The 19,772-nt window shown below is 40.2% G+C and overlaps 2 long non-coding RNA genes across 2 annotated transcripts; both read left to right on the top strand.

Annotated features, from left to right (window-relative positions):
• Window positions 1-1,523: 1,523 nt before the first annotated feature.
• Window positions 1,524-10,366, top strand: LOC110527100. The gene is made up of 3 exons (XR_002474071.2): window positions 1,524-1,607; window positions 9,725-9,778; window positions 9,924-10,366. It is a non-coding gene; the product is annotated as an uncharacterized LOC110527100 (long non-coding RNA).
• A 182-nt stretch (window positions 10,367-10,548) lies between these two features.
• LOC118965376 lies at window positions 10,549-13,977 on the top strand. The gene is made up of 3 exons (XR_005052702.1): window positions 10,549-10,925; window positions 11,954-12,139; window positions 12,629-13,977. It is a non-coding gene; the product is annotated as an uncharacterized LOC118965376 (long non-coding RNA).
• Window positions 13,978-19,772: the final 5,795 nt, after the last annotated feature.

Here is a 19,772-nt window from a genome sequence, read left to right as displayed (position 1 = left end):
TGACCAATGTTACGGGTTGGTAGTCATTTAGGCAGGTTACCTTAGTGTTCTTGGGCACAGGGACTATGGTGGTCAGCTTAAAACATTTTGGCATTACCAAATCGGACAGGGAGAGGTTGAAAATGTCAGTGAAGACACTTGCCAGTTGGTCAGCGCATGCTTGCAGTACATGTCCTGGTTATCCGTCTAACCCTGCATCCTTGTGAATGTTGACCTGCTTAAAAGTCTTACATCAGCTGCGGAGAGCGTGATCACACAGTCTTCCGAAACAGCTGGTGCTCTCATGCATGTTTCAGTTTTATTTGTCTCGAAGCGAGCGTAGAAGTAATTTAGATAATCTGCTAGGCTCGTGTCTCTGGGCAGCTCTCGGCTATGCTTCCCTTTGTAGTCTGTAATGGTTTGCAAGCCCAGCCATCTGATGAACGTCAGATCCGGTGTGGTACAATTCGATCTTAGTCCTGTATTGAAGCTTTGCCTGTTTGGTGGTTCGTCAGAGAGCATAGCGGGATTTCTTATAAGCTTCCGGGTTAGAGTCCCACTCCTTGAAAGTGGCAGCTCTAGCCTTTAGCTCAGTGCGGATGCTGCCTGTAATCTATGGCTTCTGGTTGGGGTATGTACATACAGTCACTGTGTGGACGACGTCATCAATTAACTTATTGATGAAGCCAATGACTGATGTATTGTACTCCTCAATGCCAATGGAGGAATCCCGAAACATATTCCAGTCTGTGCTAGCAAAACAGTCCTGTAGCTTAGCATATGCTTTCTCTGACCACTTTTTTATTGATCTAGTCACTGGTGCTTCCTGCTTTAATTTTAGTTTGTAAGCAGGAATCAGGAGAATATAATTATGGTCAGATTTGCCAAATGGAGGGTGAGGGAGAGCTTTGTATGTGTCTCTGTGTGTGGAGTATAGGTGGTCCAGAGTTATTTTCCCTCTGGGTGCACATTTAACATGCTGATAGAACTTTGGTAAAACAGATTTAAGTTTCCCTGCATTAAAGCGTTTTCTTGTTTGCTTATGGCGGAATACAGCTCATTCAATGCTGTCTTAGTGCCAGCCTCTGACAGAGGTGGTATGTAAACAGCTACAAAGAATACAGATGAAAACTCTCGGTAGGTAGTGTGGTCTACAACTTATCATGAGATATTCTACCTCAGTTGAGCAATAGCTCGAGACTTCCTTAGATATCATGCACCAGCTGTTGTTTACAAATATTCATAGACTACTGCCCCTTGTCTTACCAGGCGCCGCTGTTCTATCCTGCTGGTACATCGTATAACCAGCCAACTGTATGTTGATGTTGTCGTCATTCAGCCATGACTCCGTAAAGCATAAGATGTTACAGTTATTAATGCCCCGTTTGTAGTTTAATCTTCCGCGAAACTCGTCGATTTTATTGTCCAAAGATTGCACGTTTGCTAGCAGAATGGAGGGAAGTGGGGGTTTATTCAATCACCTAAGAAATTCACAGAAGGCAGCCTGACCTTCGCCCTCTCTTTCACCGCCTCCTCTTCATGCAGATCACGGGGTTCGGGGCCTGTTCCCGAGGAAGCAGTGTATTCTTCGTGTCGTGAAAGGAAAAGGAGGATTCTGCTAGTCCGTGGTGAGTAATCATAGTCCTGATGTCTATACGTTTTTTTCGTCATAAGAGACAGTAGTGGCAACATTATGTACAAAATAAGTTTAAAAAATTAATTCCAAAAACAACGCAAATAAACAAACAAAAAAACACAATCGGCTGGTGGCACGTAAAATACCTACCGTCCTCTCCGGAGCCAATTTAAAATTTTCAAGATGACCAATTAATTACTACTTATACAAAAGCAATCCAAAAAAAAAGCTGATTGAAAAATGTATGAATAAATGTAAAAATAAAAATGTCTGGTTCATATACAGTCAATTAACTAATCAGACCAGACCCAGCTGCTAATGCATTGGTGCCTTAAGGTAGAGCCATGCAGGTCGGAACTGACCCATTTTTCCAATAGTAATCGGCCTGAGTGGGTCATCTTCATTTATCCACCATCTTTGGTGACGCCAGGGCACCCGCCAAAAAAAGTGTGTGTGTGCACATGCCTGTGTGTGAGAGAGAAAGCTCCTGTTATATCACGCTTATACATTGTGACATTTGCTTATAAATGAAATTGTGATGCATTTACAGTATGTATCATTTTTACAGTTAGTTTTCTTTCTGAGAGAATGTAAGGTCAACTAGACATTGAGGTCTAGTCTGTATATAGTGGGCCAAGTCACTCTTTATCAGCTTGACTTCTTAACTAATACAATTCCTAATTAAACAGATGAGCATGATGCAGGGTACTGTATACAGGTCAATACACACTTTTCGAAGAAAACAAATGAACTCAATCTGTGAGAGACAATGTGGAATATGGACACAATTCGACTTCAAATGTATAAAAATGACCAACAATGTATTTTTGGGGAAGTGGACTTTTCCTTTAACTCTATACTAATTACTACATTGTGTTGTAGCTGTGTTTTCTTATAAATCAACATGTTCACTTTATGTCAATGTAAGATTGACAAGATGCAAAGAAAGTGGCAAAGACAACGGCCTAATGGCTACCTATTCATTGGGGGTTCAATGTCCACCACAGTCCGTTATACCCTCATATGGCTCATTCCGATTGGAACCTTCCATTTGTCATTTGCCTAATATAGACATTCTATATTCTATATACCCAGACCCAGTGGGACGGACATAATTGAATGGCTTTGTCAAAGACTCTTTTTCCTAAAATCCTCATAGGGATTTGCTGCTGTTAATTATCTCCCATTGGTATATGGCCTAGTTTTATAATTACTGGTCCTTCCAAATATATTACCATGTTAGACTTCCCTATGGATTGTTATTAATGTTGAATATGATATATATATAGGTGTATTTTTATGATCCATAACTATATAAATAATGCATTTATTTAAAGCTCTTTATTTAAAGTTGTCAATGGCTAGCTAACTGTAGCCTAGATGCAGTGCTATTATGAATTGGCCAGCTAAGAGAGCTGTTATGGTTTCAATTACCAAGCACTTTTCTTAAAACTAGGGGGGTAATTCAAAGGATATCATTAACTGGAGGTCGAAGGGTCAGATAGTTCAAATTAACCGAGGTTCAAAAATAAGGGCTAGGGTTCTAATCTCAAAGCCATGTATCTTTGTATGGTCCCCAAAGTACTTCAAGTAGTCTTTCAGTGGTTGGATCATATTATATTCCCAACCCTCGGTCCCCTCCGCCCCCTCCCCCTGGTGTAGATTTAAATTTAGCCCTAAGCAATGATCCAGGGTCAGTTCTGCTTTTTAACCTCTATTAGTGAAGGTTAGGGTTATGTTAAAGACAGCTGATTTTAGATCAGCGCACAATGCCTAGAGCTTTTAGCAATGTCAGGGTTATAGGATATGTATTTTTTAATTGTTGCAGGTTCTTCCATTCCACATCATGACAGTACTAAGTTGCATCATGAAATATCCAACATAAAAAAAGCTAAAGGCCAAATCGATGTCTTAATGCACATAAACAATGCGCTATTCATCCACTCTTGTGAAAAATTCACCTTTGCTTTAATCTTGAGGTATATCTCAGTAGGCCTATATGTTGCCTAGGGCTGTCATCTTATATTCCATTAACTTAATTTGCCACTAAAGTATCTTTCACATTATCCCATTTCAAAGCTGTTCTACGTTTTCATTGCACGGTACAAATATTCAAATGATTTATGTATGGATGTGCTTTACCAATTTCAATGAAAAAGACATTGTCAGACTAAATTAGCACAAGGTAAATTGAAAGTGGTGGACCTTTTTACCTTTTAAACTCATATTGAAGTCGATGCACATCGTGAGACTTTTTAGATACATTTCTTCTAAATGATTCTTTATCAAAAAAAGGTTTTAACATCAAGCTAAAATAAATATTTTTAATTCCACGAATGGTGCTTTCAGTTAGTGATCCCACACCATTTTACTTTAAAATAGTAAAAAATAAATATATAAAATGTGGCGACAATTTAGCAACAAAGGATTCTAAAGAATTAGCCCACACAGTTGTAATGCACTTGAGTCACCTTTTAGTACTTAAATAATTATCTCCCCATTTGCGTGTGACTTTTGTGTGTGCAGAGTTCCAGTTCGGTTTTCTGTGAGCAAAATAGAGGCTCTTGATTCTCTGCAGACTTTCTGTTTTAGTGTCCATATTTATAAACAAGACTAAGGGCTCTATTCAATCAGATCTGCTTTAGCCGATATCAACATAGTGGTTGTTTTGACTGTGTTGTAGGTGGAACTTTGTTAGAGCTGTCAAATCCACAATTGGCTCCCAACATTATATCTTCAGCGGACATTGCCATTGGCTGCATGGAGTCGCAATAACAGAAAACCCATGCAGCCGTGTTTACAAGTTTGAACACTGGAATGTGAGATGTAATCCTAACCTCCGTTAGGATGATAGAAACCCTCATTATTTTGTTTAATGATTTGCCAATTTGAGCGTCATTATTTCTGAACTTCAAACACGAGTGTGGCGGGTGTGGCTTTGTTACAATGACAAGAGCAGCTGTTTGCCGATTTAACAGCTCCAATGCAGTTCCACCCTCCAAACCATCCGCTATGCAGGTGGATGCTATTGCCGGTTAACGCTTGTTCTGATTGAAAGTACGCCTTAGAGCCAAGTTCATTTGTGATTTGACTCACTCACTTCATAGAAAGTGTACAAGATGCACTAAACAAAACTAGTAAAGGATTAATTGTTATTACGTTTACATTAACATATTCTAGGAAGTGTGTGAGTCAAACCACACATTACTCTGTAACCTCTATCAGGCTGGCTGATTACTCATACCCAAATAATGTACTATACTTGTATTTGTGGCCAAAGCATAAATGAAAGAAAAAAAAACACGTAGAAAACCACCAAACTTGTATCTCAAACAGACCATTTAAAAAATGCTTGCTATTTTGTCATAGAGGATGATGATAGGTTTTGGTCAAGACATCTCATTGGGTCATTGGCTGAGATGGCCAATCAGCTGTTTACTCTTCATTAATATTTTTACTGAGCCATATACACCCACACCATTCTGTTGTTGGGGTATGCCCACACTATTCAAACACAGTAAAGTTGCTTTTTAACATTGTTAATCAAATAAAAAAATGGAAGAAGTGTATGTAATTCATTATAGATCACATTTCATAGAAATCTGGAAACACTGGACAGCTACTTTAAACTATGTTGGCCCTGACTAGCTCACGTTGAACCCCAATTTCATTCTCCAGTCAGCTTGTTATCCATCCATGGGAGGTACAGCTGATGACCAGGGCATATAATATACACAATGATGGTGTGGCACTACAGTTCCCTTGATTCCACGCATGGAACTCTTCCTGCATTTGCATGGGTATTGTAGTCCATCAGCTGGTTGCCACTCATCTGGATTCTTGTCACTTCTCATTTGGGGTAGAAGCCAGGCTGATCATTAGTCAACCATGAGTGCCTCCCTGCCAGCATGCTGTCTCTAGCTGCTCCATGGTATCAGCAATTATTCACAAAGCCCCACTTTGGCTAACACCTCCCTTCAGAGTCTGCCTTTGTTTAAAAGCCATTGTGATGCTTCAACAACAGACACAGGAGATTCAGTTCAGCCAGACAGGAACCAAGAGAAAGCAGGCTGTAGTAGTGTAGTATGTTTCATGCATCTGCTGTGTGTGACATGACATATGATGTACGATTTCTATTTTCGCCAGAGGGGTCACATCCTAGCTAATATCAGTGGGTGGAGATAAACCCTCAAAGGGAATCGAGAGCAACCTAACTATCATCCATCTTGAGGGAGGGGCATGGTAATAAGTGTATATTCACTATGGCTCAGTGTTTGTAACGTCCTCCCCTCCGCCTAGGGATCGGGGATCATTGTTCTTCGGCTTCACCATTTTGTTAATGTAACCACGCCGTCTTGCCTGCCTCTCTAGTGTATGACTCAGGGCGAAACAAGGCTTTTACTGTTTGCAGCTCATTCATTCTTCGTAGGCTCGCTAGTTAATTAAAATGCTGAATGGCACACTTTAGGTAGAAAACACAAAATTCTGTTGTTTGACCTTTTTGTTTTTCCATTATGTGCCGAGGTAGAAATGACGTGTAGATGAATGGATAATGTATTATCATGGCTGACAGGCCTCTTTGGAGAAATGAATGATGGGAGAACAGGGAACAGAGTTTTGGTTAGAGTTTACCTCATCACAAATCCTTTTTGTGCAAAGCTAGGTTCCTCTCAATGCATATGTGTGGCTAATGACAGGATGTGGCTGTGTTTTAATACATTTGTTTTCTTGCATTCTGCATTGATGATTACATTGTAGACCAAACAATGGATGATTAACTATAATTAGACGTAATTGGCACTTCTAACAGAAACCTTCAACTCAGTCAGTGCCTTCAACTCAGAGAACACTTCCAACCTCAATCATTAGAGTTTGATCATGTTGCTTGTTATGCAGCAGTGGCAGACATTGGGATAGAGGCCAGAAAATAACTCTCTGGCTGTGCCTAAGTGTCTGTCTGTCCATCTTGTTTTAGTCTGGTCTGTATTGTCTTGTTGATCCGTCCGTATCTCACTTTGTTACTTTGGTACACGTACACATCAACACAATATACGCAATTTTCTCCCATTTCACCAGTTAGCAGACCTCTAGAACCACCTAATGAACACTGTATGAGTCACCTCAGACTTTATAGATGCGTGATGAGTCCTTTCCAGGTACTGTAGACTCCATACTGTTAGAGCCCTAGGCACATACTAATGAACAGCCAATAACACTCCAGTATGCATGTGCATATCAATCTCCAACTAGGCAGTTCTGGCTGTACTCACTCTCTTTACCCAACATCAACCTTCCCTGTTCGCTCCTTTTCCCATTTGGTTCAATATCTTTTCATTATATGCTGAATTTTCATATGAAAGACAATTACATCAAGGAACATAGAGACGAGGCTGTTGTGCTAATTCAAATTGTATTTGTCACATGCGCCGAATGCAACGGGTGTTGGTTTTACCGTGACATTTTTGCTTCCGTGCCCTTCCCAATGATGCAGAGTTATAAGATAATATAAGAAGAATAGTAACACACGAGTATTAAAGTACACAAGAATGGAGCTGTATACATGAGTATCAGTAACAGATCCATGTGGAGCTAGATACATGACTATCAGTAACAGATCAATGTGGAGCTAGATACATGACTATCAGTAACAGATCAATGTGGAGCTAGATACATGACTATCAGTAACATATCAATGTGGAGCTAGATACACGAGTATCAGTAACAGATCAATGTGGAGCTAGATACATGAGGATCAGTAACAGATCAATATGGAGCTATATACACGAGTATCAGTAACAGATCAATGTGGAGCTAGATACATGAGTATCAGTAACAGATCAATGTGGAGCTAGATACATGAGTATCAGTAACATATCAATGTGGAGCTAGATACATGAGTATCAGTAACATATCAATGTGGAGCTATATACAGGAGTACCAGCAGCAGATCAATGTTGAGCTATATACAGGAGTACCAGTAGCAGATCAGTTTGCAGGGGTACGAGGTAGAAATGTAAAGTGAATAGGCATCAGGATAGATAATAATATGAGTAAAATACATCTTCTGCACATCTATCACCCCAGTGTTTAATTGCTAAATTGCAATTATTTCGCCACTATGGCCTATTTATTGCCTTACCTCCCTAATCTTATTGATATTTGCACACACTGTATATAGACTTTTCTATTGTGTTATTGACTGTACGTTTGTTTATCCCATGTGTAACTCTGTGTTGTTTGTGTCGCACTGCTTTGCTTTATCTTGGCCAAATCGCAGTTGTAAATGAGAACTTGTTCTCAACTGGCCTACCTGGTTAAATAAAGGTGAAAAAAATGAAATAAAAGAACAGAGTAGCAGCAGCATATGCTGAGCGTAAAATGGTATGTGTGTGAATGTGTTTTTGTGTTGTGTGAGTGTGTAGATAGTGTAGTGTGTATACATGTATATAGTCTTGTGAGTGTGCATGGAGTCAGTGCAACATAGGGTCCGTGCTGATAGTCCGGGTAACCATTTAATGAACTATTTATGGCTATTTAAATCTATTGATTTGGGGGTGGAAGCTGTCTCGGAGCCTGATGGTCTGAGAGACAATGCTCCTGTACCGTTTGTCAGGCGGTAAGAGAGTGAACAGTCTATGACTTGGATGGCTGGAGTCTTTGGCAATTTTACGGGCCTTCCTCTGACCCCGCCTGGTATAGAGGTCCTGGATGACAGGGAGCTCGGCCCCAGTGATGTACTAGGCTGTTCGCACCAGCCTCTGTAGTGGTTTGCGGTCGAGGGTGGTGCATTTGCCATACCAAGCGGTGATGCAGCCAGTCAAGATGCTCTCAATGGTGCAGCTGTAGAACATTTTGAGGATCCTAAGGCCCAAATCCTTTCAGCCTCCTGTTAATTCCTTAGTGATGTGGACACCAAGGAACTTGACCCGCTCCACTACAGCCCCGTTGATGTGGACGTGGGCATGCTGTCCCCTCTTTCTCCTATTGTCCACGATCAGCTCCTTGGTCATACTGACGTTGAGGGAAAGGTTGTTGTCCTGGCACCACACTGCTAAGTCTCTGACCTCCTCCCTGTAGGCTGTCTCATCGCCGTTGATGATCAGGCCTACCACCGTTGTGTCGTCAGCAAATGACGGTGCATTAGTGCATGGTATGAAAAAGGCCCCCTTTGCAAAACACAGATCATCGAGGCCAGACCTGTGCTACACGTCAATGAGTAAGCCCGTAGTGTGTGAATTACTGCCTAATTGTGCCACTCATTAAGGTAGAGCTGGGAGTATTTGACATTTGGTCAATAACTGCTGTCATGATTAGGCTAAATGGGGAGAAATACAGTATTCTCGGGATATAAAGCCTGTCCATTTCTTGACACTCATACAATAGAGTGATTATTTCAAACCTTTCAAGAATAAATACAAGCAAGGTTAACCTTTCTGTTTCATTCATTTGATTGCGAAGATTGCCTTAGTGTATTATGCATACTATGGTTATAGTCTTTGGATAGTCTCATGCAGTGTATCAGTGAAAGCATATTGGAATTTTGAAGACATAGTGAGTCTCTTTCTTTAAAAGAAAAACCTGAAATGTATGAAGGCACAAAATAAGGACACATCAAAGTTATTAACTTAGTTGTCATGATAAACACGTATGACTGGCATGCTATAAATTGCATTTGGACAGATTGACGATTCCATGGAACATTCATTAAGCTAAGTAATCAAAACTTTTGAAACTCATATCCCTGGTAAGTTTGCTATACATGAATGGTATTTACATTATGCAGTTTGCTGTGTTCTAATCAGTTATCATTGCTCAAACCTTCCAACCTCAGAGCAGAAATGCTTTAACTTTCAAACTAAGATGGACACTATGATGACATAACGCCTCAGAATACTAAACAACCATTTATAATGGATGGATAGCTGCACAAAAAATAGCCATGTACCTTCATTTTCATCTGTCAAACATAGTTACATTATACACGGCACTATCTTTAATTATGTCAGTTCCCACAAACAGATAATTGCATTTATCTGTTTGCACAGTTCTCTGTGCAAAATTGTGTTGCGTGAGTTGTTGACAATAATTGATTTTTCTTTTTTTCTTCAGATACACACACCAGTCTTTGCTATCTCGGGGAACCAAAAGTCCCTACTAAAGATGGTTAGTGCCCTATACAACACACATGGTATGCTGTCAGGGTTCACATGGACAGTGTGTTCCAGGACATAGTTTCGATTTGTATATTTGTGAGATCCAGGCACCAACCAAAGACCCTAATTGGCACCACTTGCTTGTCCTTGTCCAGGTCAGCATTACCTCTGTCCGATGCTTCCAGTTTCCTGGTAATGGAGGAGCCCACTGATACCACCTTCTGGACCAGTCCTCATATCCATCTCATTATTGCCCTGGAACCAGCTACATCAATGGTCCCGCCAGTATGCTATGGCAGCTGTGCTGTACTTTTCACAGATGTGCCAACATGTGGTGCAGAACAAGCATTCTAAATAACCAATGCACAAGGTAGAGGAACAAAAACGCTGGGTCTGTTCCCTTTGATGGTCTTTGTTATAGATAACAACAAACTTTTACAGGCTTGCCTTGCAGGGGAATTTATTGGACATCAACAAAGGGATTCAACTGAAACGCCATTACGTGTCAGACAGGTGTTGCTGCGTCTGCAATATCAATCATTGTCTGTAGTGTGCTGCCGTGTTAAACATCACTAAAGGTTCTGTCTGGAGAACAAAGTTGTGCCTTGTAAGTCTTTCCTTGAAAAGTCTGTACATTCTGAGTAGACTAGTAAATAATTGATTTGTAATCTTGTTCCAACCTGTCTATTCCATGTCAGCCTGTCTTAGGATCTGTTAAAATGTAGTTGAATTTGGTTGGTTAGTGTCAAATTCAGCCTATTAAGTACAACTTGTCTGAGGTATTCTGAGAAATGGGACAACCTTTGACCTAGGTAATGTTTTATGGTATTTGATCCTTGTGTAATTTTGTAATCTCATTCAGTCTCCCGGAAACGTTGGATGCATTGAAATCATCTGCACAGCCAATGTGTTATACCTTTCGAGATGCCAGTGGATTAATACAATGATATAAATGATGACACTTTTCCACACTTGATCTAAAGCTCAGCACATTCACGCTTAATGTTACAGCTAGATCAAAGTTAACAGAGGCATTTTCCTCTTGTTCTGAAAGCCCACTTGCAACTGCTGAGTGTGTAACTTCTCTCTGGCCACAACTTTTTGGCAGTCTCATATTGAAGGAAGCGCTATGTTGTTGACCGATTGCCATGGAGCCGGTGAGTCTTTACTTCGCTTGTACACTGTCTTCAATCACATACTGGACACTGGCTTATCAGTCCATGCTATGCTTATCTGTATTTCCTTTAACGAACAAGTCAAGTCATGGAATGGGTGTGGATATGAACTTTACTCACTTTTGTGGACAAACTTTGCTAGCATTTTTCTATAAGAATTTTGGGAAAATGGATGTCCAGGACTAAATTGATTCAGAGTAGAGAGGGCGGTATCTGCTGTTGCTATCCATACGATATGAAATAGATACGGTATTAACTGCGTTATGGCTTTAACCTATACCCACATGATAAATACATCCAGTCAACCATGCCAACGGTCACCCAAGCGGGGGAAGGAACTGTAATGAGATCTTTCAAATAAAATGTAAGGTAGAAAGATCTGGCACAAAGCACTGACCCTCCCACTCCTCCCAGTCTCAGAGATGTCTCCTCTCACCTATTGGCCTATATTTCCTAACCACTTTCCCATGTGGGCCAATCAGCCACTTTCACTCCTGTGACCTTAAGAGTAAACATGAGCCAAAAAGCAAACAGTAGGATGTTAGTTCAACCAGAGGTTAGCACCAATGGCTGTAAGGTCTATTTATGTTGTACCAAACACTAAATAACAGATCCTTCACCTTGCCCCTGCATTCAATATGAACCACTGCAGTTGTTTAGGAATGCAGGCATTGATTGCCCTTACTGTTTCAGACTCGCTCCTCCTTCATGCTCAACTAACATTCAAATGTCTCACACTTTACAGTAGTGAATACTGTATTAGTGCTGGTTGGTTTGAACTGCCAACAGACTTTATGACAGGTGATCTGTCATTCTTAACGCAGTGCAGATGAAGTTTGGTCTAGATGTCTCAATTTGAACTTTAACACAATGGACTCTACGAATTGCTATTGCAAGGTGTGCAGTCGTGTTATCTTTATACATTGATTGTTGACAAGTTTTATGATATTTATTGGAAACTGAATGTTTTATTGGAATGGCTTCACAAAAATATCTTCTCTCTAAAACAGGAATTTATGTGGCAGCCAGATGAACAGACCCCAAGGCAAAGTCAACCTTGAAGACAGGTACCAAAGCACTTATCAGACTGTCGGCTCACGTGACAAAATACAGACAGAGAAAGGCAAATCACAAAGTTGCCACAACGTCTAGATCCCTGCACAAAAGATAAGGCTGTCACCATGGAGATCAGTGAGGTCAGTTTAATTTGTGAGCCCCTCTCAACCACCTACACACTCAATTCTAGGCTACAGTGATGGATAATTCACCTTTTCTGTGGGTATACAGTCTGCCTCCGATGGAGGCTGCTGAGGGGAGGACAGCTCATAATAATGGCTGGAATGCAGTATTATGGCTGAAACGGAGTGAAAGGAATGCTATCAAACACATGAAAACAAAAACAAAAAAGGTGCTTGATACCATTCCATTGTCTCCATTCCGGCCATTCATTTGAGTCGTCCTCCCCTCAGCAGCCTCCACTGCTGCAAACATATCCACAAGTGTTTGATATTTTCCCAGACATTCATGTCCACCTTGGAGCATCACCATATCTGAAACACACACACACACACACACACACACACACACACACACACACACACACAGATTTGTACTCTCATAGTACCCATGTCAGAATCTCTTGGGGTATGTGTGCAATAGTGGCTTCTTTCTGGGCTTCTCCCCAGATCAGCAGGCCTCCCATTAGACTGAGACTGACTGAAGGAGACAAGGCGGTGAGTGTGCGCTGGTGCATCTAAGGCCCGTGAGGCAGCCCCTTCCACACACAGTGTGACTCATGTGATCCAAGGCTTTGACTAAAAGAATAAGGAGGACTCCTTTAGGGGGCTTGCTGCCTTCACTAGTTGCTTCCTTGTTGTTGTTTTCCCCCCCGGGAGGCATATGGTTTCATGTCGCTTTGTTTTTATGTAGGACAGGGAGCGTTTGTTGATGTTGGAGTTTGGGGAAAGAGTGCTAACTCACTCGCTAAGATGTTGTTCCATTTGGGGAAATATGGTGGAGATTCGAGCCGTGACATTCTGAGAACTATTTCGGTGACAACAAGCGACTAAACAGATGATATTCCCGTTTCATTTACTACACACCGGTGATCCTTACAGTATACATAAGTTGTATACATTAGTTGAAGGTGTTTATTTTTCTAGCTTAGATTTAATCTGTCATGGTCTTGTTTCTGTAGAGTTTATTCTGGATTTTACTTTTATTATAGTAAAATCATGTAGACATTTGGAAATTACATTCACTATTGCCCTTGCTTCAGCTAACTATCTCTCTCTCTTACAATAACTTGAATCCCCATTCTCCAACAGTATAGTACATCTGTTTGGAAAGTTATCCTCCGATTGTTGCAAAGTGATTAATATCAATGGCTTAAATGTGGAGAGCTCTTCTCATGATTACTAAGCACTTTCCTTCTCTGGATCACTGGACATGGTCAGTGAATAGATATTTAAACTACTTAGAGTATTAGCTACAGTTACAATTGTCAGGAAAGCGGATTAGAATTTACTGTGAAGATTAAAAGCTCGAGTAACCCTTGGTTCTGTTAGCCCCACAACAAAAGCTATCGCCACCTCATGCAAATTTAACGTGTCCCTGCAAGATACCTGGGGAGTCCAACAGCTTGAGTATACTGTGTTCTGGGTATGAAGATGATCCCAACATCAACCAGTTAACCAGATTTCAAATGGTCCAATAATTTTGAGTGACCTCTTTTATCGAAAACACATCTGTAAAAAGTCATTATCCTCTTAATTCATATAATCGAACGCACTGGCAATGAGGGTACAATTCTGTGTGCAGCTGAAGTATTGAAATCACTATTTTTCTGTTCTGCATAATGTTTCCATTAATCTTCCTGAGGACCTTTTTTATGTTATTAAATGGCAGGATGCCAGTTCAACACTGCGGTTCCTCAGAGGTTGACTCACATTGCCAGGTGTCGTCTGGCAGAGATGGAAGTCAGATATACTGTGGATTATTTTCAAATAAATTGATGTGAGAATTGTTTATTAATCCTTAAGAGTATTTGTATGCATTTGTATTTATTAGAGATCCCCATTAGCTGTTGCCAAGGCAGTAGCTATTCTTCCTGGGTTCCAAACACATTAAGGCACTTACATTACATATAAAACAAAAGATAAAACAGTACACCATATAACATTATTACACCACTACATATCTACAGTACAAAATGTATAATACCACCATTCAAAAATATTACAATGTACGTGTGTGTAGAGTGAGTGTTCAAGCGCCTGTGTGCGTATGCGTGTGTCTGTACCTTTGTGTGTGTCTCTTCACAGTCCCCACTGTTACACAATGCGTATTTTTCCATGTTTTTTAATCTGATCATACTGTTTGCATCAGTTACCTGATGTGGAATAGAGTTCCATGTAGTCGTGGCTCTATGTAGTACTGTGCGCCTCCAATGGTCTGTTCTGGACTTGGGGACTGTGAAGAAGACCCCTGTTGGCATGTCTTGTAGGGTATGCATGGGAACTGTGTGCTTGTAGTTTAAACAGACAGTACACACAACCTGTCAACACTTCTTACAAAAACAAGTGATGAAGTCAGTATCTCTTCCACTTTGAGCCATGAGAAATTGACATGCATATCATTAATGTTAGCTCCCTGTGTACTTTTAAGGACCAGACGTGCTGCCCTCTTCTGAGCCAATTGTAATTTTCCTAAGTCCTTCTTTGTGGCATCTGACCACAGGACTGAACAGTAGTCCAGCTATGACAAAACTATGGCCTGTAGAACCTGCCTTGTTGATAGTGTTGTTAAGAAGGCAGAACAGTGCTTTATTATGGACGGACTTCTCCTCATCTTAGCTTCTGTTGTATCAATATGTTTTGACAATGAAAGTTTACATCTAGTTTTGCCTCAAGCAGTTTAGTCACCTCAATTTGCAAAATTTTCACATTATTCATTACAAGATTTAATGAAGACTTAGTGAACAATTTGTAACAAATACAATGCTTTTAGTTTTTGACATATTTAGGACTAACGTATTCCTTGCCGCCTACTCTGAAACTAAATTAAATTCAAGATGTGGCACATAGGAGTGGCAATATAGTCCTCGTCAAAATCTGTCAGTTTAAGCAAGAGATATATTTTTTTGCATGGGCTGCATCTCAATCCACCGCATCTGCCTATGTCGGCCTTCTGCATCTGCCTATGTCGGCCTTCTGCATCTGCCTATGTCGGCCTTCTGCATCTGCCGTGGAAAGTGTAAAAGCTACAGCTGTGTTTGTCAGACCAGAAAATCGGTCTTCTCATGAAAACATCTGTAGCGTCCGAACAGTTTGGTCCACAAACTAATATGATCACTTTAGGGAAAGATGAGATTTTCACGAACACAATGTGTCACAACTGTCATGGGATTCATCTGAGGGTGACCCGGTTAAAAAAAAATATGGAAGTATGGAGGTAGATTTGTGCCAATGAAAGAAATAGTTAAATATGTGTAAAAAAAAACACAAAAAAAACGAAAGAAATTCCTGGGCTTTCTTATCTATATTTTGACTGTTTTGCCATTTATGAACGTGTTATTCAATGTGTTTCTATGGGCTGTAGTAGTGAAGGCCAAATTCAATATTTTATAATCTTTTATTATTATTTTTTGCTTAGTAGAATCCCCCCCCCCCCCCCCCCCCCCCCCCACCCCCATCAAAGGTTTAGGATCAACAGTCCTAGAATTAAACTAGTGAATTAATTCCCCCATAGGGGTCTTTGTAGTTTGTGATAACTGTGGGCTTTCTTTTCATGTGGTGATTTCAGTTGTTCAAGCTGTCTGATGTTGTGTTCTGTTAACATTTAGAGGTATTGTTCTGCTACCTAAGTGACAACATTGCATGCCTAAGTTGCACTCTAAATATTCTCTCCACATTGTTAAAAAGCAGATGAGCACATGTTTACTTTGACCATTTATTATGAAAGGGAGAGATAAGAGGAAATTATTTTAGTATTTCAAAAGGAAATGCACGACAAAGAGATAAGGAAGCTAGATAGGGACCGCTTGGAGGACCTTAAAACGTGGCTCAAATACACAACAATGAATAGTTCCAGCTCTTTGAGGAGGAATTGTAATGCAACGAATTGGCTGTAATTTATGCAGTGTCTCGCATTTCATTATTGCCATATTATACCTGTCGGCCTTAAAGGGGCATGGTGCAGTTGCTAAATACCTATTTTTTTACTTTTAAATCAATGATATATACCCATTGATTCTTGAACTATATGACTTATAGCCTCATAAGCTTGTAGTTCAACTGTCGTACACCATCAGAACCCAAAATATAAGCTTGGGTTATGCCTTTGTTTGTAAACGCTGTATACGTAAACAAACACTGTATAGCCTCAAAACATGGTTAAAACTAGAATTGTTATATAATGAATGGTCGGTCCTTGTATCCATAGCTCTGTCCATGAGTTTGAGAGTGGTTATATTTTTCCCAGACCCGTCCCTCAGCTGTTTACCAAATCAGTGGCGTGGTGCCTCTTTGTTATTGTTGGGACTGCAGATCGCCCCTTTAAGTAAAGTGTAACCTACATGGAATTCTAAAACTGTCCAATTTAGGAGGCAAGCCTTTGTAACCATATTTCACTTTATCTACCCACACTATCCTTTGTCGTCTGGCACATTTGGATCCCCAGGACAAGGACAGTCTTTTCTTATGCATCATCTATGTTCATTAAGTCCACCATTAAGGGTACCACAAGAGTGTAACTGAGTGTAACTGTTTTCACAAAACCCTGGGCCTCTCTTCTATTCAAAGGGTACTTTTTAAGGTTTATTTGACCAACTGGTGTTCTTGCTGTAGTGACGAAGAGATTCTCTCAGCTATCCAAATGCAATTTTTCTAAATGTCACCTGTGCTCATAAGGAATCGATGGGCAAATGAATATGATAACGACACTGCAACCTAATGCGATGGTCCATGATTAGATATCAACATTGCTGCATGTTACTGACACGGATTTCATTTGATACATGCTTTACCTAGAGGATTAGAACCCAAAAAGACATCTCTATATTTACGTGGCAATGTATTACACAACTTCCATTGCTAAGCACACACAGGATTTAGTGTTTGTTTGAAATAATGTTCTTCAAATTAACCAGACTTAGACTGTCAAATGTATTTACTATTTAATAGATGTGTCACCCCAGGCTAAAGGCGTGTCCCATCACGTTCGGGATAATACACTGTTTTGTTAAAACTGTTCCATTTTTTTTAACCTTTATTTAACTAGGCAAGTCAGTTAAGAACAAATTCTTATTTTCAATGACGGCCTAGGAACAGTGGGTTAACTGCCTGTTCAGGGGCAGAACGACAACCTTCTGGTTGCTAGTCCAACGCTCTAACCACTAGGCTACCCTGCCGCAACCCGTGGTAAATAGTGGAATATACTGTATATGAAGAGAGCGCAGTATGTGCCTTTTTAGGATTAAAACAGACCAAAATAGAAATCTTTTCTCAATACTCCACAAAAGGCCAAGGTATATCAATGATTCCACCAGAGATGAGTGAATGTGTGACCTTCACTACATGCTCAGAGGGACTGGTACAACTTTTTAGATCAATAGAAGAAGACGAAAAGTAAGATAATTGATGTAGATAATGCACTGGTAGTCAGCAGCATCAGCAATAACTGTCTATACCCGAAGAGCCTCAGGCAGATTCTAAATACTCTCTTGTATTATCCTCTCTTGTCTTCCTGTGAGCTCACCAAAATAACCATGTAACCCCATGCATATGTATACATGCCTATACATTTTGTCTGAGGAAACCATTCAGTAGATGCCATGTGAATGGCATCAAATGACATGCAAATTATTGGTTGAGGATATGTTGTATTGCGACTTAATTATCTGTATTGTGAAATAATTCATACCCTGGTAGAAAACACTGGTACCGCTGAGACCAGTACCGCCGAGACAGGTTATTGGAATGATTGGTCAGGGTGATTGATCTCTGGCTGACTTGGTGTCACTCCGTAGGAACACTTAGCCGCTGCTGAAGTTTCAACCATTAGCTCCCTCCACATAGGAACTTGACTTGGGTTGCCATAGAAACTAGGATTTATTTAAAGCTTGGTAATAACGCTGGGATGAGAGGAGTAAAGTTTTGGCCCTGTGGTGCGGAGAAGAGGTCAGCATCGAATTGCAACTTGGTGATAGATTGACACATGGAAAGGTTCTGAGAAAATAAATACAACGAATAATATAAGCATTTCCCGTGTGGCTCAGTTAGTAGAGCATGGAGCTGGCAATGCCAGAGTTGTGGGTTCGATTCCTGTCGGGGGACCAGTACGAAGAAGTTTGAAAATGTATCCACTCACTACTGTAAGTCTCTCTGGAGATGAGGGTCTACTAAAATGTAAAAGCTTTTCAGAAAATGAAATGCTAAAATCATACCTTTGACATTTGCATATGGAAGAGTAGGATCCCCAAGTCATTCTTTTTGTCCAGTATGCATTACATTGAAAATGAGTAATGTGGTGATTTTTGCATATTGACTATATTGGAGAGGCAATTTTATTCTATTTCATGAACTATCACATTGTATTCCATGTGCATGGGTGTATCGTGCCCCTCGGGAGGGTTCCTTGTCAATGCTTTGAGGCAACATCTTAAAAGTCAATGGAAAAATCAGTGAATCGGTGATAAGATGCAGCAGATATCAGAGAGCTAGGCTCTAATTTGTAATGGGAATTCTCAGAGCACAGTGTGAGACCAGGTAGGAGTTTGGGTGGTACATCTCCGACTGTGTGAACAATTACTAATTACAGTAGACTGATTAATTCTAGATTCCACTGATGTAGATGGATCTTACAGCCACGGGCCACAGAATAAGCCTGCTTGATGAGACAGAGTATGGTGAATTCATTATGAAAATGAACATTGAGTACCCAAATGTTCTTCTTGCCTGTGTTTGTATCTTTGACGCACTTCCCAAAACTTTGCAGGTTGATGATTTCATTACTCTCTTTTTGGATATTGAGTACTCAGGTCAAACATACTTTGCCCAGGTAACAGTCAATTATGAGAGCTTTTTCACTGACCGAAAATGGGACCCTTAATCGCTTATAAAAAAAAAGTATCTTCACATCCCATCTTTCACCCCAAAGGAGTCTTAACATTATCCATTAAGATGTCATTTTTAGATGGAAATTGAGACATTTATTCTAATCATTTTCCTTGGAGTCCCATTGACCCATTTCTGAAGCCCCAAGAGATTTCTGTTGTCAGTGGCACACTGCAGAAGAGAGATTACTCTGAAACCGTGGCCTTCGCTCGCACAAAGGTAATAATACATAGGTATTATTTGATTTTCACGGGGAGAAACCGTCGTACAATTAGCAATAGCACTCTCGAGGGGCTTAATTCAATCCACAGCGGTGCCCAGGTCCATGGGATAAGACACACGTCTATAAATAAGTATTATGTCATCATAGAGGTTTTTTTTTTCTTTAATGACGTTTGTTATTTTTGCTCCAACTCATTTTGAGTTCCCAGTGTTTCAACCCTAAAATATTTGCTGTATTATCAGGATTTTTCCAATAGCACTCAAATGATCAAATTGCTGAGTATTTATGCAAATATATTTCATGCAGGACAAGACACAATTCATTTTTTTTTTTTTTTTACATACTTGCTCAGATTACCAATGCCATATTCACAAACAGAGCCAGACACCACAACACACACCCACTCGTGTACAGCTCAAACACAAATAGAATGCAAGTAGAGGTCCTAAGACATATGTTGCTGTAAAAGTGAGGAGACAGACATAATCCCTT

This window comes from Oncorhynchus mykiss, chromosome 7, assembly GCF_013265735.2.
Source record: "Oncorhynchus mykiss isolate Arlee chromosome 7, USDA_OmykA_1.1, whole genome shotgun sequence".
Taxonomy (NCBI): domain Eukaryota; kingdom Metazoa; phylum Chordata; class Actinopteri; order Salmoniformes; family Salmonidae; genus Oncorhynchus; species Oncorhynchus mykiss.
Note: the sequence above shows the minus strand (reverse complement) of the source record. Positions and strands in the feature narration are given on the sequence as shown.